The sequence below is a fragment of the Lycorma delicatula genome, chromosome 3 (genome assembly GCF_047948215.1).
Source record: "Lycorma delicatula isolate Av1 chromosome 3, ASM4794821v1, whole genome shotgun sequence".
In the NCBI taxonomy this organism is placed as follows: Eukaryota; Metazoa; Arthropoda; class Insecta; order Hemiptera; family Fulgoridae; genus Lycorma; species Lycorma delicatula.
The window spans coordinates 99,197,772-99,220,198 of NC_134457.1; positions in this window are offsets into that span (position 1 = coordinate 99,197,772).

The following is a 22,427-nucleotide window of genomic DNA, read 5'->3' on the forward strand; positions in this document are numbered from 1 at the left end:
ACTCTAAAAATCTATCTACCCCAGTCCCTAGAGTTATTAACCCCAAAATTGTACCAACAATTTGCCCCATATACACGAGTATCTGTACAAAATTTCATCAGAATCTGTTTACCCAGTTAAAAATTATTAAGCTTCAAACACGCCTACACGCGTACATACGTATATACGTAAGAACGTACGAACATTTCCCCCACTATTTTTTTTATGACGTCCCTAGGTCATGAAACGTCGAAAAATGCAAAAAAATCCCATACTCCATTTTTTGACTGATTACCATACTTTTTTCTTGCAGCATGGTTTTAGAGCTATAATGACAGGAAAATAAAATACTGTACTGTAAATTGTAGTGAGATTGAAAAACGAAGATTCCATAACTAGTTTATGAGATTTATGTTTTTTGTTAGTTTGTGATTTATATATTTTATTATTATTTCATTTATTTATTTTATTTATTATTTTATATCTATATTATTATTTACCACTGGCTAAATAACTGGTCTTAGTTATAAAATGAATTTTACCCGTTTGAATTTTGAATTTTTTCCGTGTTTTTTATGGTAGTACATTGTTATTAGTACGCTAAATTATGAACATTATTTAGTTACAATTGGCAAAAACATTTTACAAAATCAGGTGTAATAAATCATAAACCACGTAATGTTTTTGCGGTGGGTCGTAGGTCCGCCTTTTTTCTAGTTAATATTAATTTTAATTAATTTATTAAAATTATTACACATTTTTTTTGTAATATCCATTGAATACTTTTGCAGAGTTATATGCTTTGTAAAATGAATTTATTTTTATGATAAATTAATTAAAATGTTAAAACTGTCAGCTATTTCAGTCACTGAAAAATGAATTATTCTGCGCTATTGCAGTAGACTGGCAGATAACCAATAAATATTTTTTTGTTACTACTATTGCTAGGGAAAATAATCACTGTTTTCTAGTCTAGAAAACAAGTCAGCTTTATAAAATCTCCATTGTTAAATTTTAATTTTTCATATTTGAAAAAAAATAATTTTATGAAATCAGTAATGAAAATATTAATAAAGTAAAACTTAATATTATGATTACCTTAGGTAAATAATAAACCTAAATTAAATTATTCAAAATTCATAAACTATATTTATAATACAGTTCCAAAATAAAGCTAATAATAGTTTTATTAAGTATAAGTAGATTAAAGGAGCCGAATATTTCACTTTATGGGGTGTAAACCTAGATCGCCTTCACGTGGTGCACCCTGGGTAACACTAAATGAGCTAGCAGATACTGGCGGTCACACAAACCAAGAAGATAGGTTTTCCTGATCACGCAGACACAAGCCTACAGGATTACGAACTGCAGGCCATGTTGCTAGATATACTCAACAGTCCTTTTCAGGACTTGCCGACAAGAAAGCTTGGACCTTCGGTCCGAATTTGCCACATAATATGGAAAGTATAAGTTATTCTAAGAGCTAGTATTTATCAAAACTACTGAAGAACGACAATATTGATCTGATCGCAATCCAGGAAACACATTGTAACACTGAGGAAGGAATTCCAATTACGGAAAAGGGACAACATGAATTGCTTGGTGCCACATACCATGATGCATACGGCGTCAATACTTACGTTAGACGCGATATAGAAAACGCCACTCTCATCTCTACCTCCACGGGCAATGAAATTCATAATGTTGTAGTTAAAATCGAAAGTATAACAGTGTCCAATATCTATAAACCACAAGTTGCCTCGTGGCCAATCTCAATAATCGAAATACAACCTCACCCAGAGGGTCTACTTGGGTGATTTTAATAGCCACCACGAGTAGTGAAAATATAAGGATTGTGATGCGAGCGGTGAGGCTCTGGTGAGATGAACTGAGGATGAGAATCTTAGTCTTGTCATTGATGCTAAAGACCGATTTACTTTTAAATCAGCGGATTGGAGGCGTAAGTATAACACGAATCTATATTTCACGTCAACTGACAGCAAAGGTCGGCCGCTGCTAGTCACCCGAAAAGTTCTCTGCGATTTTTCTCACAGCCAGCGCCGTTCCATTATTATAGAGGCAGGTAGCCAAATTTCACTCGTGACCTCTGTACCCTGCCCTAGATGGAACTTCAAAAAGGCTAATTGGGAAAATTTTTTTAGGGATCTGTATAAATGCCTGTACTAGATACCACCAACCAGCAAACTGTAGCAGATTTATTGGGGCAGTAATAAATACCGCTAAGAAGTGCGTCCCTTCAGGGTTTGCAGAGAATATATCCCAGGGTGGTCGCAAACCAGCAAAGTCTCTACCGAAGCTTTCTTGAGACGGGCGATCAAGAGATGGCAGACGAGTTTCTCCATAGCCTCGAAGCTGCAAGACAACAGAAACGGTGGGAAGCCTGAACTTCCTCGACCTCAAGTCGTCGTGCATGGACTCTGCTAAGAAAATTAGAAAGCGGAGATCCTATTGGAGACAAAAAGAAAATGTCCCCTCAAACACCGTAGCGTCCCACATAGTGCCAACGTCCAGAGCACCAAGAGACAGGACGCACACAATTGAGATAAAACGCGAACTAAGAAACTTGAGGAGAGAGGCGGGAGATGCTGAGTACGCTCACCCTTTTATACTTGAGTCGGCGCTCAAAGATGTCGCTCCAGGATTTGATGGCATCAATCCGGAATTCCTATTAATTTGTGGAAAATAAGCAAAACTTTGGCTGGCCAGATTCTTCATTGACATAATTCAGACCGGTAGCGTACCCAGAAAGTTAAAGTAATCAAAGGTAGTAGCCATCTTAAAACTAGGGAAACCAGCAAACTTACCTAAGAGATGCTATCAAGCTGTTGCTTGATAGCATTGCTATCAAGCAGTGCATTGCTATCACATATAAATTACTAGAAAGGCTTATTTACAATTGAATCTGTGAGAGAATATTTGATGTTATACCGATTGACCAAGCAGACTTTAGGCCAAAACGAAGTTTCACAACGTACATTGAAACGGGGTTCTAAAGAAATCTTAAAACCTCTCCTGCATACATTATCAGCTGTTTACGACACTGTCTGAGAGAAGGTATGCCTCGCCTCCTTAATAACATGTTGAACGACAGAATATTCCAAGTTATCGTGGGATCCGATATAAGCTCACCAAGGAAACTCAAGAATGGCCTGCCACCCACAAGGGTCGGTACTTGCGCCTCTCCTTTTCAGCCTCTATGTTGCAGACATACCAGACGCAAGGTCTAAAAAGCATGGTTAGGCCGATGACTGGGTGCTAACAACAAAATGTAGATCATTTGAAGAGTCGGAGGAGGTCCTGATAGTCAACCTGGAGAAATTGGGAAGGTACTTCCGAAGATGGCGCCTCTAACTAAATGCTAGTAAAACAGAGGCATCTAAGTAACAAGTTTGCTAATAGGATGCTTAAAATTCTATTCGAGAATACATGGCTCTTTCACAATAAGACACTAAAATACCTAGGTGTGACACTTGATAGAACGCTTTCATTTAAGGAGCACGTAATGAAAACTGCAGAGAAATTGAAAACGAGAAAAAAAACATTATACATAAGTTATGTTGAACAGCGTAGGGAGCATCGGCTTCCACTTTTCGCACATAGGCTCAAAACCTCGTCTTCTCGGCTGCAGAATATTCTGCACCAGTGTGGCTTAACAGTCCTTATTTCATAGAATTGGTCTCAACTTAGTAACACTATGAGAATGATTGGCGGGGTAATCAGGTCTACTCCTGTGGAATGGCCCCCAGTATTGAGACACTCACCACCCCCAAATCTGTCGTATGATCGCTCTTATAAGAGAGTACAAACAGCAATTGCTGCCACGGAGGAAGGATTTAACCTAACTGACGCCTGGCGTCAAGAATTGACCACAAATCAGAATAACCAAATTCCATGTATTACTCAAAAGCCACCGGGTTTTGACTTGCCACGTAAGACGTGGTCAACGTTAAACGGAATACGAACTCAGCATGGTAGGTGCGCCTGTTTTCTGTGTAAATGGGGTAAAACACCGACACCCCTTTGCGATTGTAGTGAAAATCAAATTGTTAAACACATCACAGAAGTTTGTCATAGGACAGCTTATGAAGGGACTCCTGAGGATTTCCTGATGGCGACTCCAGAATCAATAGCTTATATTAATTTGTTTGTAATTTTTGACTGTAATTGGCATTGTGTCTTGGTGCCGTACGCTAAATAAATAAATAAAATTTCATTTTATTTAAATAATTAAGATAAACATTTATCTTCACAAATTATGATTTTAGCTATGTTTTTAGGTAATTTATTATAAAAAAATCAATTACGAAGAAGGGGAGCTCTCTTCAAAAAGTATTCAGTGGAGATAAGAACAAAAAAAGTTTTAATTATGTATGATTTTTGAATGAATCAGTGATGTAATATCGCCGTTATCTTATAATTTCAGGTGTTTTAAATATAAATCACGACTGAATCTTTAAATCAGATAAAACTAATAGGCTATCCTTTAATAAAAGTTTCCTAGCAATTATCAGAAGTAGTCATATTTTTTCCAAGTTTTACATCTTTTATTTCACCAGTAATAAGACGTGCCTTAATATACATATATATATATATATATATATATATATATGACATATGGTTGGTAGTCGTTGTGGGAATATTTTGTGGGAGGAGTTACTAGAAGAAGTAACTGGGAACGTAACGTGGGTTGAGTGGCCATTTCTCGCCCTGACTCCCTCCATTCAACTTGTCACTTCCCAGGAGAATTACAAGATGAACTTCGTGAAATATGACTTCAGAAAACACTCTTCTTCCTAAGCCGGACTTTATTTTCAACCAGGCCTGTAATCCATTTAGTTTAAGCAATTTATGCTTTATAATCTAATCTATATCAACGCTTTCTATGAATTGCAATTCTTACAACCATAATTTAATTATCTAAATGCTGTTTTTTTACAGTAGTAATACTGTTGATGATTTTATGATAACAATCTTTTGTTAAATAATTTTGCTGTTTTAATTATCTTAAAATAATGTGAAGCACTGTTTTATGCTAGCAGTTTATTTTTTTTGTGTTAGTTACCGAAATGAAAAATAAAAAAAGGATGTATAAATGGTATACTAAAGAAAAAAAATGGTATTCAAAATAATTTATTATCATTAAAAATTTTATATTTCTGCAGATAGTGTGGGAATGTAAATGACAATCAAAATGAACGCGTCTTACCGGTCATCATCTTTAATACAGTATAAAGAAAAAACTTTGTAGTGGAGTAAAATAAACTCGATCACCGTTATGAACACTAATGTGACCAGCTTTTCAATTGGTGGTTCTTGACAATAGTTTAAGATGCAGTACGAAGAAAAAATTATAATGTGAGCCAATAAAATTTGGTAGTTTTTCAAATGACTTAATTTATGAATTTAAAAAATACATTTTACTTCAGTCAATTTAAAAGCGATTAATTTTACGCTAAAATATGTTCAACACTGCAAAATTTTATCTTCGTTTTTATACCTTTTCGATTTACACATCCTTGAATCCAGTATTTCTTGGCTGTGAGCATATAAATATTTTTTCTTTCGGTTCTTTAATTCTTCTTATCAGTTGATCACTGAATACTTTAATCTCCAAATAGAACCCTAAAAAAATTTTCCCAAAATCTTTATAATTTGTAGATTAAGGAATATTACCGTGTCTGGATATAACGTCATCTGGAAAATAAAAATTTAATCTCATCACAAAACCAAACATTTAACGTCATTGATTAGCTGTGTGACTGATCACTCTATTCTGTTGAAACCGCGTATTTGGATTGATTTAAGTTTCTCCAATATTTGAAGAGAAAAACTTTCTTAAATCATTCGAATACGTTGCTTTGATATGACGGTAACAATATTGTCATCGTTGTAATGAAAGAAATATTGATTGATTATTCTGAAGGATGCTGTTTCCTAACACATAGTTGCTTAATTACTGTACAATGGTTTGTGATACATTTCATTAAGCTTTTTTGTTGCTTCTATATGGGAAGTTTTGTTTATTCTTATATTTACTGTTGAAATGTGTTTCATCACTTTTTACCATAGTTTAAATACATGATTCGTTTATAAGATTTAAAAGTTGGTGGGGAAAATTCACACTTCAATTCCATTATCGTGATTTTTTATTTGAATTTATACGAATCCATGCGTTAATCTATGTAAAGAATATTTCAAACACTAATGTTAGACAACCTAAGTGAAAGTAAAAACGGCAAACATATCGTTTTGGGATTAATAACTTCGTATGGTGATTATATTTTCAGCGTAAGTACATTCATTTACTTCTCAAATGGTTTCTTGTTAAAGTTTTTAATTCTACATCCAGACTTAAATGTAATGACGGTGTATTCCAATGTATATGAAAGCGGCATTGAAACAATCGTTGTACAGCTGTATCGTCCATTTTAGTGGAATTCTTTAATCGCAAACGTACGCTGTTCTTCTATACATCGCTTCATCAATTAAATGCAATAAAAAGAAGAATCTATTATTACGTATACCCCTGTGCTATCGGAAAAACAAAACGATCTTTATAAACGTCCATTTTTATTGATCATCCATTATATTCATGACTTTCATTACGATTACGTTTTGGGTATACCCTCATATCAATGAAAGTCAATTTATCTTAATTTTAAATCGCTGTAACCAACATATGGTATAGTAGCTATTTCTCCTTTCGTGAATATTCCTTAATTCTCAACTCCTCTCCTTCTTATTCGAGTTTATTGCAAAGTAGAAGAAAATGGAATATTACTTCTTTGAAATTCGAGCAATTATTTCAGTTAATCCCTTATAGTGATTGTGTTAATGTGTAAAAAAGGCTTCGAAACTCTGATGCCCAGTTGTTTAAAATACAATGTATAGTCTTTAATACAATTTGATATTTAAAACTTTAAATATAAATAAATCCGTTGCAATGTGTTTCACAGATCGTTATATCATCGCCAATCAATTGGTTAATATCTCTGCTAATGATAATAATATTTCATAATCAGAAATAATAAATTTTTTTGGGAGTCTTAACAGATGATAAAGTTTTATGGTATGTCAAAATTTATTTCGTTTTGTATCACGATCAAATTATAATATTTTTTTTTTTTTTAGAATCGCCTTAATCAATCCGTAATCTTGTTATTATTTTAATATATTTATAATACTTATATATGTTCCGATATAAAATATAACAAGCTTATTACAGCTAAAGGCTACTTTTAAAAGTCAAAACGAACTTTCAGGATAAAAATGGGCTAACAAATCATAGTTTAATGCCGGTGAAAAAAAATTATATTGATAATTTTTATATATTGATTTTATTTATTTATCATCTGTTATTCAGTTGCATCCTATTATCTTTTTACGTTCTAATTTTAACTACAACAACTTGACTTTTTATTGATTAGTTTTGTACTTTATATTGTTACTGTTATCAAAGTCTCTCCATGATTTCACTTGATTTTTACTGGTAAAAGTGGATTAATTTATTATTCATGGCACATTTCTCATTGTAAACTAAGCTGTATCATCTGTAATTATGTTTTAATCAGAATAAACTTTTTATTTTTTATTTACATCGGTATTTTTTAATATTAAAAGCACTATTATTTTGATATTGATATCCTCTTAAAATATTAACGATAAAGAATCTCACTAGACCAAAGACTGTTATTTAATAACGTATTTTTTTTATTATAAAATTTCTTTTTAGTCGAAAAAGATCCTTTATTATCTGATTATGACGAATTATTTTTGGTAAACTAAAGGAATTTTTCGGTGGACATTAGCAAAAGTAGTACAAGCTATGAATATAATTAATTTTAATTATAAAAAAATGATAAATTTAAATCGAATTGATTTACACTTATTGCCACTAAAATATAACAGGGTACATGTTATAAACTTTTAATTCGGTGATAGAAGTTGCATAAAAATGGTAAGAGCTACGGAAATGTGAGTGAATTATGATCATACTAATAAAATTATGGGAGAAGCTGAAGAATTCCTTTATTTCTTAATTCTTCTATCATAATGTTTATGTTTATACCTCCCACTCATACTTGCATAGTTTTTCGAGGAAATCATTTAAAAAATCTGGTTACAGTAAAAAAAAGTTGGATTAGCATCATCGAGACTAGAGAGAAGAATAAATTAGGTATATATTAAAGAAGGAATTTTTGTTGAAGAGTAAAATACATTGGTAAAACATTTTTTTTGTGAAAAATTAGGAATTTTTTATTATTTTTATTTAAACTCGCTTTTAAAATTATCTATTATTATACAGAGTGTATCACGAAGTTTCGTAATTCTACTCATGAAAATAATGGATAAATTTCATATAAACATATGTCCTAATTCTTCGTTTGCGAGTTACGGCTAGTGAAAGATTTCGCTCGGATTTCAGCTACCCCGGTAATACGACCTCGTATTACCGGGGTATAACCTCGTATTAATACTGAAATTTTTAAAACGTTCGTAGTGTTTGTTTATAGTTATTAACCTGAAAAATAAAATAAAATAGGTCTCAGAACCATATCCGCAGCAGTTTTTGAGAAATTTGTGCTGAGAACCAATAAGTAGGGGTAAATAACTGTTTTTTTATGTTTGACATGCAATAACTTTGTTAAATGAACCTTTAACAAAATAGACTATTTTTTTCAAAATTAAATTCGCTACTAGCTTTTTGTGTTTATTACCAATTTAACAACGTTATTGTACCTCAAACATAAAAACAGGGATTTTTACCACATTTTATTGGTTTTCACACCAGATTTCTCAAACCTACTGCAGATACGGTTGTGGAACCTATTTTATCAATTTTTCGGGTTAAAAACAGTAAGAAATCACTCGTTTTGTCCCTTAATTAATGTCGTAAAAATTTCAGTACGACCTCATTTTACCAGGGTAGCTGGAATCCGAGCGAAAAATTTCAATAGTCGTAACTCGTAAACGAAGCATTTTAGAACATATGTTGATGTAGATTTTTTCAATTATTTTTACGAGTAGAGTAGGTTATGGAAGTCCCTATAAGGTAATAGGCTAAGAACTTTATGATACACTCTGTATATATAAAATCAGTAAATTTTTATAAAACGTTAAATACGAAATGTAACAAAAAAATCATAATTTATTTCTACTGATGAAAACGCATTATAATTTTCTAAATAGAGGGAAGGGTTTATTTATGATGATTTTTTGTTTGTAGATCTTAACGTTAAAGAAGGTAAAATATAGGCAGATTACTCGCCGGTTAAATTTTGTTGAGTGGTTTCAATTTGTTCAATATTACGCCGTCTAAAGTTTTAATTTTGATTTAATTTCTATTTATGGTAATTAACACGTACACTCTAATTAATTAGAATATTTTTTGGGTAGGAATAAGGTTACATTTTATTTAAAATTAATTAAATTAATTGAGAAATCTTCGAAACCTCAAGAAATATAAATCGTTGCTTTTGAATGATTGAGGTGCGACCTGCTTTAAGACTCAACTGAACTCGCGGGCGGGTTGTTAGTAAATGAGACAAAGAGCGGTGTTATATTGCTTTAATACTTTACTTCATACATTTACTTGGAATTATGATGACGGTTTACAACATTCTCGACTAATTAAAAGTGATTGCTCTTCCTAAACTTATCTCGGTTTCGGTAACGCAGGATAAGGGAGGGATATGAGGGTTGCAGGTGCAAACCTTGAGCCGTAAGGTGCAGAACTTCACCGCGTCTTTATTACAGAACAAATCCATCTGAACCTTTTTAATTCATTAATTTATATTTTAAGTTTAAATCATGCCGGTTTTATATTTTGCCGTTTTTAATTTTTAAATATTCTTGCATCCACTTTACAATGATTTCTACTACAGTATGAAAAAGAAATACCTCATAGAATGAACTTTTTATACAAAACAGTTTATTGATTTAAACATTTATTAAATTGCTACGATTATGGGATTTTTATACATTCATAGAACTCTGATCGTCGCAACATTTTTAATTGAAATGTTACGTAACCATTAGGTATTATATGGGGGTAGGTGAAAGAAGAATTTGAACCATCTAAGGAAGTAGGTCTATAATTTGTACTGATACCCATTCATTACTTTTAAATACTATGGAAAATTTCTTCTAAGTTACTAGCTACCCAAAACTGATTGTTTCCAGTTAATTTTTAAACTCAAAAAATAAGTTTTAATTTTGATTCATGTCATTTTAACCGATTTTTCCAAGCAAATGACAGTCTTTCAGTGACTGTGACTCGTAGATAAACGTATGGAAAAATTAAGAAATTATTAATGAAAAAAACTATGCTTAAAATAAAAAAAATCATAGAACTCATTCTCATAATAAAATTAAAATTTTTAAAAGTATACTGAAAAACATACTGATTTAAAAAAAAAACAAACAAATAGAATATACACCTTTTATTTTTCATGTTTTACGGTTATAAGTCGCTAGGGGTCACTGCAGTAGATATGTTTCTTCAAATCGGTTTCGAGGGTTTTTTAAAATTTTTAAGTTTATCTCATTTATCACAATTTGTTTATTTGAAATCGGTTTCATGAAGGAACAATAAATAAATAAAATTACAATAAGCGCTTGATGATGGATTTCCAATGATTTAAATAAAACATACACATAAAAGACAATAGTTCAAATCTAATATAAATATAAGATAATATTTAAATACGTAGTTTTAAATATTTTTAATATTTAAATATGAGTAGTTTTGAACGGCTCAGGCCGACCATTCCTGAGAGGTGTGGTTAATTGAACCCAACCACCAAATAATGGGGTAGCGAGGGGGTGAAGGACAGCCGATTGTAAAGCCTCCGTTTGTCTGTGCTTGCGCTGATGGGCGAAGGTGATGAGACATGAGAACTCCAGACCCCCCCGAGCTAAGAAGACCGAGTCCCGGCGGGAATGCCCCTTTCCATGGAGTGCTTCCGTTTGAGATAATGGCATCTCAAACTGAGATGCCGGCTTCCGGTGTAGACCATGAACGACATAGTCCAGCCTGCTTACCCCGTCCTGAAGGTTAGAGGCAGGGCATGAAGAAAAGATCCCACCGGCAGTCCGACCTGTCATGCCAGTCGTTCAATCAGTAGACGGGGAAGTCCGTTAGGGTATTGGATGGTCCCCTGGGCTGTGTTATACTTAATTGTAGGTCGGGCCCAGAGGAGTAGAGGAAAAAAAGATTAAAAAAAACACCAAATAACACTGGCATCCATGATCTAGAGTTCCAACGTTAAAGATAAAGCAACTACCTTTATAAGATTCGAACCTGAGAATTCTCGACTTTGAAATCATCTGATTTACGATGACATGTTTTAATACTAGACCAATTTGGTAGATCGATAACTAGTTTTAATACAAATAGAACTAGTTTCCATCAAATAGAATTCATCAATTTAATCTGTATATATTTTTATTTAGTTACTGCATAATTTGAAAACTGCTGAACTGAAACATAATAATTTGTTATATGGTTCTTCAGTGACATTTTTTCTAATAATTAAATCGTTTTTTTTTTTGTCTTCAGTCATTTGACTGGTTTGATGCAGCTCTCCAAGATTCCCTATCTAGTGCTAGTCGTTTCATTTCAGTATACCCTCTACATCCTACATCCCTAACAATTTGTTTTACATATTCCAAACGTGGCCTGCCTACACAATTTTTCCCTTCTACCTGTCCTTCCAATATTAAAGCGACTATTCCAGGATGCCTTAGTATGTGGCCTATAAGTCTGTCTCTTCTTTTAACTATATTTTTCCAAATGCTTCTTTCTTCATCTATTTGCCGCAATACCTCTTCATTTGTCACTTTATCCACCCATCTGATTTTTAACATTCTCCTATAGCAATACATTTCAAAAGCTTCTAATCTTTTCTTCTCAGATACTCCGATCGTCCAAGTTTCACTTCCATATAAAGCGACACTCCAAACATACACTTTCAAAAATCTTTTCCTGACATTTAAATTAATTTTTGATGTAAACAAATTATATTTCTTCCTGAAGGCTCGTTTAGCTTGTGCTATTCGGCATTTTATATCGCTCCTGCTTCGTCCATCTTTAGTAATTCTACTTCCCAAATAACAAAATTCTTCTACCTCAATAATCTTTTCTCCTCCTATTTTCACATTCAGTGGTCCATCTTTGTTATTTCTACTACATTTCATTACTTTTATTTTGTTCTTTTTTATTTTCATGCGATAGTTCTTGCGTAGGACTTCATCTATGCCGTTCATTGTTTCTTCTAAATCCTTTTTACTCTAAGCTAGAATTACTATATCATCAGCAAATCGTAGCATCTTTATCTTTTCACCTTGTACTGTTACTCCGAATCTAAATTGTTCTTTAACATCATTAACTGCTAGTTCCATGTAAAGATTAAAAAGTAACGGAGACAGGGAACATTCTTGTCGGACTCCCTTTCTTATTACGGCTTCTTTCTTTTGTTCATCAATTTTTACTTTTGCTGTTTGGTTTCTGTACATGTTAGCAATTGTTCTTCTATCTCTGTATTTGAACCCTAATTTTTTTAAAATGCTGAACATTTTATTCCAGTCTACGTTATCGAATGCCTTTTCTAGGTCTATAAACGCCAAGTATGTTGGTTTGTTTTTCTTTAATCTTCCTGCTACTATTAATCTGAGGCCTAAAATTGCTTCCCTTGTCCCTATACTTTTCCTGAAACCAAATTGGTCTTCTCCTAACACTTCCTCCACTCTCCTCTCAATTCTTCTGTATAGAATTCTAGTTAAGATTTTTGATGCATGACTAGTTAAACTAATTGTTCTGTATTCTTCACATTTATCTGCCCCTGCTTTCTTTGGTATCATTACTATAACACTTTTTTTGAAGTCTGACGGAAATTCCCCTTTTTCATAAATATTACACACCAGTTTGTATAATCTATCAATCGCTTCCTTACCTGCACTGCGCAGTAATTCTACAGGTATTCCGTCTATTCCAGGAGCCTTTCTGCCATTTAAATCTTTTAATGCTCTCTTAAATTCAGATCTCAATATTGTTTCTCCCATTTCATCCTCCTCAACTTCCTCTTCTTCCTCTATAACACCTTTTTCTAATTCATTTCCTCCGTATAACTCTTCAATATATTCCACCCATCTATTGACTTTATCTTTCGTATTATATATTGGTGTACCATCTTTCTTTAACACATTATTAGATTTTAATTTATGTACCCCAAAATTTTCCCTAACTTTCCTGTGTGCTCCGTCTATTTTACCAATGTTCATTTCTCTTTCCACTTCTGAACACTTTTCTTTAATCCACTCTTCTTTCGCCAGTTTGCACTTCCTGTTTATAGCATTTCTTAATTGCCGATAGTTCCTTTTACTTTCTTCATCACTAGCATTCTTATATTTTCTACGTTCATCCATCAGCTGCAATATATAGTCTGAAACCCAAGGTTTTCTACCAGTTCTCTTTATTCCGCCTAAGTTTGCTTCTGCTGATTTAAGAATTTCCTTTTTAACATTCTCCCATTCTTCTTCTACATTTTCTACCTTATCATTTTTACTCAGACTTCTTGCGATGTCCTCCTCAAAAATCTTCTTTACCTCCTCTTCCTCAAGCTTCTCTAAATTCCACCGATTCATCTGACATCTTTTCTTCAGGTTTTTAAACCCCCATTTACATTTCAGTATCACCAAATTATGGTCGCTATCAATGTCTGCTCCAGGGTAAGTTTTGCAGTCAACGAGTTGATTTCTAAATCTTTGCTTAACCATGATATAATCTCTCTGATACCTTGCAGTATCGCCTGGCTTTTTCCAAGTGTATATTCTTCTATTACGATTTTTAAATTGGGTGTTGGCAATTACTAAATTATACTTCGTGCAAAACTCTATAAGTCGGTCCCCTCTTTCATTCCTTTTGCCCAGCCCGTATTCACCCACTATATTTCCTTCCTTGCCTTTTTCAATGCTTGCATTCCAATCTCCAATTATTATTAAATTTTCATCTCCTTTTACGTGTTTAATTGCTTCATCAATTAAACTCTCTTCGTATACACACTCTACCTCATCATCATCATGGGCGCTTGTAGGCATATAGACGTTAACAATCGTTGTCGGTTTAGGTTTTTTAAATCGTTATAGTAAGAATTAAATCGTTTTGCCTAATTCAATATAAATTTGATAAATTTTAGATTGATTGTTGTTCTTGCCATTGTCACTATCGATAAATTATTAAAAGAAATCTAATCGCAAAAAAATTCTTGTTTATTTTTCTAATTAGTGCCTTGCAATCTGTTCAACTAATGAACAATAAGCTGATCTTTTCGAAGTTTCTGAAGTTGAAATCCTGGTAAAGATTAGTTGGTTTTACACCGATCTGTATAATAGACAGTGGATGATTTGGTGGTTGGGGTTCAATTAACCACACAACTCAGGAATGATCTGCCTGAGTCAAAACAAGACTACTCCTCATCTACGTATCATTTTCATCTCGCTGGGTCGTGGGGAGGGGGTTGCTTATTGTTCATTAGACGAACAGACTATTACGTACACATTAGGAAAATAAAATAAAAATACAAATTCATCGGTTATAATTCTTAATAAATCTAATCTCGAGTATTATATTCAAGAGTGAATATACCACTCTATGATTGTTACCTATGATAAAATTCAATAGTTATATTTAACAAATTTATAAAGTGAAATTATTACTTCGGTCATTCTGCTGCTCAAAACTAAAATATTTAGTACTAAAATTCAATAAAATTAGTTAGATCAAAGATATCGGGGTATGTTTAAATTAATATTTTTCGAATTTGTAAAATTAATTCTGATATATGAAATTACAGTTTGGAGAGAAGTTTCAGACGTTAAAATAAACAAATTATTTTTAGTGCTAAAGCAGGTTTGGATAAACAATATTTTTATTTTAGGAAATTATTATTTAATAAACTTTATATGTTAAGATCAGACAGTTGTATGTTAAGATCGTTATATTCTAAATTTATAGAAATAATAATAAATTCTGGCCGGTTGAAAATCCTTTTAACTTATGTCCATCGACAATACCAGATGTTAAAAATTTTTCCACCCCTCAATTATATTCACTCGTCAAATACCTTATTTCAAAAGATAAAAAAGAAAGCTGTCCCAAAGGAATAGAAATATATATATAAATCAGAAAAAAATGTATTTAACAAATTAATATAAAATGATTTTATCTAAACATATTTCACTAGTTAAATTAAATATAATATGGATATATTTAATATGCATATATTTTTACATAAATATATGAAATATAAATTAATAGATGAATTAAATAGATTGGTGTAAATTTAATATCTTCTGCTAAATCATAACTTCTACTTTACAGTATCCATATTCAATTTCAAAATTTTTAAATTAAATTAATGACAACAGCGAAGTTTTAAGTAAGAATTTCAGATCGACAAGCCTCAGTGTACAAAACTTGGCTTTTGGTGGATAGTGCATCGTATTCTCGTTTGTAAGTGTGTATTTTATAATGATAAACGAAGAAAAAAACCAAGTTAGATTGAAACAATAAAAGATTGTACGTCGTTAATTTTTACCGTAAGAAAATAAAATAAGCTGTAAATAGAAAAATAAGATAACCATGTTTAATTATTTTTTTCGCTTATTTGCCACATAAGCTTGATAAAGCTTATGCATGAGAAATGGTATTTTGTAGCGGCCAAGTATGACCGGGATTCGAACCCGGGATCACCGCACAAAAGGCCGGGACGCTACCACTCCGCCACGGATTTAAATTTTTACTTCGCCGTATAAGTTTAAAGGTTGTGCTGAACACTATTCCAGCAAAGAACTTCCAGAAAAGAGGTGTGTTGCTACCACTTCCCTATGGTCGTTGGCAATTTAATTTTAATTAATTGATTTATGTATTTAAATTTAAAACAATAATTAGTTTCTGACTAAATAAACTGCAGTAAGCTTGAAAATATTTATACAATCTATCCATACGAATACTGAACTTAAGTTAGCACTGGAAAGATGGATAATATAATGTATTGCACCCAATAATATTTTGGTGTAATGAAGGGTATTTGACTCTATAAAAATCTCCTGCTACATATTAACCATCTAAACCCATGAATAATTGGGAAAAAATATATAATAAGAGTGAAAAAAAATTATTACTTTAAGAAAAATTAATTAAAAGAAATCAATCCTATCAAGATGGAGTACAAAAAAAGTTGTTAAATAAGAATAGTTGATTAAAAAAAAACTTAATTAATTTTTTTTCATTTTTTATTTGCTAGTACCTATTTTTCAGCCTCAGTACATAATACAAATATGAAGTATTGGAATTCTTAAATAGATTTTCAACAGTCAAACTTTGAAAAATTAAATTTTTCAGTCCAAGTACATATAGAAAAAAAATCATTTAGTTAGGAACATTTGTTAATTTTTTTTTCAGTGTTTCGCTTTTGAACAGTTATTTAAGAGGTACTGTGAATCACTTTATAACTAATTCTAAAACATATTAAACGATTGACATTTTAGTTTAGGTTACCGAAGTTTATACGTTAAAATTTTTGTTTTTTAAAACTTTTTAAAATGACTTGTCACATCCCTACTCTTTCCATTTAGGATTTCTGAGTTGTCTTTCTCAAAAATTAAATCATTGAGTTGCCTCCTGCATATATCGGAGTATGTAAGCACGGTTATTCGTTTCTATATTACACATCGATGACTGCGTATTTCATTTTGGAAGACATGTAAAATATATTCTAAATTATAACAAACTTTCTGAAATACACAATTAGTTCAATTTTATATAACATACAATTTTACAGAAACTCCATTTTTGATTCCCCTTTTTTAATATCTCCCTATTATTGTTGTTGCACCTTTTTAGATTAAGAAAATTTGTCTAACATATAGGAATTTTTTATTGAAAGAAGTGCTTCCTTTTTGGAATGAAACAGTGTAGAATAATTTAAAACTCCTAAATAATTCATAATTTTCAACGTGTTTTTTTTCTGTTTATATAATAAAATAAATGTTATTTGTTTTCATTGTTTTGATTATCTATCCATTTCTAAATATCGTATTATGGCAGTTTGCACGCCATTATTTCGTATATTACATTACACGTAAGAGGAGAAACTCAATATCTTAATTTTGATAGTAGTAATTTACGTTATATCGGAAACAGTAATGCAACTCGCAGTACAGAACAGTTTTGATAGCAGTGCAGTAATACTAGCAGAAATATTATATATATAAAACAAGATGGGATGATAGAGGGGTGGGGGAGATCATCTCAATCTGGACAGTTCATATTTGTAGTGTAGGGTCTCGCGTCACCGGCTAATTGAGACTCTTGGGGCCACTTGTGTTGTGAGATATGTCCCCCGTAACGTGAAACTCAACCCTCATACACTCGTTTTATACTATTTCTCTCTCACTTACACTCATCCTATCTCTTTCTTACCAACACATGTTCTGATACCATACCGTAGTCGTTTCGTCAACGCCTTTTCATACTTCGCTTCTGACTGCTAGCCGGCTGATATATTTTATCATTATTCAGATGATTGATCTTTTCTATTACTTACGTTTTATCAATATAAAATACTAACAAGCAGTCCACTTTATTCTATTAATAAAAATAATGCTACTTCGCAAAATCCACGAAGAGGAAACACTTATAATTTAGTGATTTCAGTTCATCACAGAAGCATCCTAACCAAATAAACTTTAAAAGTTATCTTTTAGGTCTCTGATTAACTCTATCATATATGTTTTCTGATAGATGTATGGTCTACCTAGATCTATGATGTTAATGTATTTTTATTCTATAACTGCAGATATGAATTTTAATAACTTCGAAATAATGATTTTTTTATAACTTATCTGATAAAAAAAAAAAATTATAATTGAGTGAAAAAATTATGCATAGTTGTAATAACCTGAACAACTCTTATTAATTTATTTTTAGTTTCTATATAAGTACTGTTTCTACATAAGTATTATATTATTGAAGAATGTTTTATTGAAAAAGTAAATAATTGGTTGAAATAACAGTAATAGTAGGTTATAAAATAAAACTTACTTTTTAAAAGTACAGCGAAGTAGCTATTCTTTTATTTTATAAGAACGAAGTGGATGATTATTTTTATTCATTGATTTAAATTAATTGTTTTCCATTGTATATGTCGATCACGGTGGTCGATCGGCGTTTTATCCGGAAGTCCCGGGTTCTATCATTTCGTATGTCAGACATACCATTTTTCATACACAATTAAATTCATTATTAGCCATCAGTATAAGACTATTGTTACTATACAAATAAATGTTTACACTCGATTGTTTTCTTCATGTTAGTGCACAAGTTATCATACGATCAAAAGAAATTAAGTAACACTGAGCATAATTAATAAATTAATGAATGATTATATAAATTATAGATAACTGTTAAGTATTGCCGGCCTGAAACTCAGAGTAATCTCTTGGGGTAAGAAATCCTTTTTTCTTGTATGCACTGGTAATAAAATTATTTTAATTAGCCTAAGTTTTTTTAGTTGTATTTTAATTAATTAAATTTTTGAAGCTTTATCTTTTTTTAGTATATATAATAGTATATTTTTACACCTTACGGGCCACTTTTTGTTTTTGGCAAATGTAATTTTTCTGTATTTATTTAAAGGTAGATTATTTATTGTATTATAATTATTATTTACCAAATTTTGTAATAAAAAATTTATTAATTTATTAGCAACACAAATTTTGTATCACCTATGTGACGAATTAATTTCCCTATGTTTATGTTTTTATACAATAGGCTTTATTTATATTATAAAACAATAAAATATATCAATTTACTTATCTTGGTTTTATATTGCTTCAAAAACAAAAACAAAATCAATTTAAATCTTTATATTCTGATAGAAGTGTTCTGTAGCTGAAGCAGGAATATCATTCAATATTTACAATTTTTTTAATTACTGGAATTTTTTTTTTTTTTATTAAAAATCTTTTTTATATTATGAAGCTTACATTATTAATTGTTCAAATACATCAGTTTCAAGTATTTTTATATTTTTTTAATATTTCTTTAAATATATTAAAATATTATAAAAATGTAGGTCTCTGATATATGGTTTGAAAAATATGTCTGTAATAACAGGTTTTGTTTGATTATGAAGTTTATCTTTGATTTATTGATGTTTGACGATAATGACTGCTATCGGATTGCTGAAATTGAATGCGGCACTTGACCGTAGTCCACCGGTCCGCGTCGGCTCAGATTAATCTCTGCTTGATTAATCAGCTTGTTATGAGATCTTGGGTCTGAGGTTCCCTCTCTTTCTCTTTCTCTCCCGCCACTCTAATAATTCTCTATCCTTTTATACCCCTCTTCCTCATCCTGCGTTTCTCCCTCACACTGATTCTAACTTTCTCATCCCTGACTGTCGCTCTGTTCCACATCAGCGCTGTACTGTTGCTTCTAATATTACAGCAAATCAAATATAACTACCCTAATTAGAACTATTTCGACCACCATTCACTAACCAATCATGCCAACAATTTTGCCTGCTTCCACAAACTACCCTTCGAACCAAGTTACTTCTCCTTTTACTATCGTTCTGTGAACTGTCAATTACTTACCGCATATATAATTATAAACATTCTCTGATTATTATTGTTATTATTATTATTATTATTATTATTATTATTATTAATGTTACTATTAGATTGTTTTTTTTTTGTTATTATGCACTGTGATTGGACACCAGACTTTCATTAATAAACAAAAATTGTAAAAAAATATATTTTTATATTACGACATTAAAAGATTAAGCTGACCCGATTTTGTCAGCTTTTTTAGGCCGATTTTATTGAAATTTGTGTTAGCTCCAAATTTAATTAAACTAAATTATTCTTCTAGTAATAAAACTAAAAATTATTGTTATCCTTTAGACCAAATTTATTTTGTTTATCTTTATATATATATTTCTTTTGTCAGAGTCTATGTGACTGAACTCCTCCTAAACGGCTGGACTGATTTTGATGAAATTTTGTGAGTGCGATAAGTTGATTCGAGAATGGTTTAGATTTACAATTTGATACTATAGAAAATGTCTTTTTAAATTATTTATTTATTTATGTGTTTTTGTTGATCTTGGGATAATTAAGGTTCACAATTGGATCCGGTAGGCAGCGCTACGATCGCGTTTAGAATTCCGCGCTTATTGAGAATATTATATTATATTATTATTTATTAAAATAACGTTTTAAAGTGTAATTAACAACTATACATTGTGCAAATTTGTAATGTGCAGTATTGAAGTAAGTATTTTACATGATTTTTCATGAATTTTAATGATGTATACACGTGCATTCAATAACTATCAACTTAACCTACAAATATAAATTGTCAGTTCTCATTTGATTCTATGCAACTTATGATGTATTAAACGGCTCTTTGAAAATAAAAACGTAAGTTTTAAAACAAATTATAACATTTATAAAATTAAAATATAAGTTACTTATAATAATTATAGTTTAAAGTATATTTAAAAAGTGAAGTTATAATTATTGTAGGCGATTAATTTTATAAAAACATTTCATAAATTGTTTTTAATTTACAATTATCTAAAATTTGGTAAAATAGATGTTAAAATAAAGAATGAGAAATAAACAAAGAATGAGAAAAATGATTAAAATTTGTACTAAAATTTTAACTACGTTGCTTTTTTTAGTGCTTTAATTTTTTTATTAATTGATTAATTAAGCTATCTTATAAAACTTCAAAATATTAAATAAATAAAAAAATGTAGGAGGTACATTTTAGAATAATCTTAAGTGAAAATTAGCAGTAATGTGAATGAAAATTTAATTAATTACACTAATTATTAAATTTACGACGTTTCGATTTTTTAATTCAATTTTCATCAAACATCTCAATATTTAGTGAAAATAAATATTAACCATACTACACAAATTATTCAATAAACCCATTACAATAATACATCAATCACAAACTGATAATAGTCATACTAACAGTCATATTAATGAAATTTCGTCCACATTCCTGCTAAACTTAATTTAAATAAGTTACTTATATTTATGTGTTGTGTAATTATTGCAGAACAATGCCACGTCTTCGTAGAAGAGCAGGGAATATTGGTCGACGTACACGGCATGCACAAATAGTCCATTACTGTCGGTTAAATAGAACGGAAGAAGAGCAATTGACGGACAATGTAAATTTAAGAGACCAGTTAGCAAACACACATACAAATGAAAATCGAGAGCATCACAATGAACGTCTTCGAGCTAATGTATTGAGACAAAGAGAGGCACATCAACGAGTCACCGACGCACACAGAGCACATGATCGACAGCGCTTGGAAGAACGTCGTGGATTGACACGTGCATCACTTCACCTCCTTGTGTTCGAATATGAGCCGGAAATAGACTATTCGTCACATGCACTAATTGTCATCGGCAATATGGACAAAGAGTGCCAACACTCTCATGTAATTATGGTGCAATCTGATGCAATACAAAGGTGAATCAGCCGGTCTTTGCTGCGCATCAGGAAAAGTTTCAATTCCACCATTGAATTCGCCGCCAGAACCATTGAAAACACTATTGGCTGGAGCCACATCTCAATCGAAATCGTTTTTGCGTAAAATTTTTAAATTCAATTCTTGTTTCCAAATGAAAAAAATCGTTCAGATTGAGGATGGTCGTAATTTTGAATCAAGATTTAAGATTCAGGGCCAAGTGTACAATCAAATTGGTTCTTTGTTCTCAATGCCTGATGTCGATCCAAAATTTTTGCAAATCTACTTCATGGGCAATGAGGAGCAACAAATTAACACACGCTGCCAATACAACCACATCAAGCAGATGGAGGAGCGAGAAATAGTGGCAACTTTGGAAACGTTTTTGCGTTGGAAATTGCTTCATCAGGCATTGCAGCGACCTTGATTGATTGTGGACGGACTGCGTATTCAGCACTCAAGTTGCCATTGAACATTCATATAAATCCAGAGGCAATGTGCAACGTAAAGAAGCATTCAGGCATGGCTGAAGTTTTGAAAAAAATCAAAATTATTATCTGGGATGAATGCACTATGGCTCACAAACATTCACTTGAAGCTCTCGATTGAACGCTGAAAGATCTCATAGGTCGAGTTGTGATAACTGTACGCGTGGTGGCGTCAGGTATTTTATAAATAATTTTTTTTTACATATTTTTTCATCAATACGGTCCAAACAATTCAGAGTTTGTTTGAAAAATACAACGTTTGAACAATACAACGTCTGTCGTCCGTTAGTTTTTTTATAAATAAATTAACGTAATGCTTTTGTGCAATACTTGGCAGAATTCTTAACAACCTAAGATACGCAGATGGTACGATCCT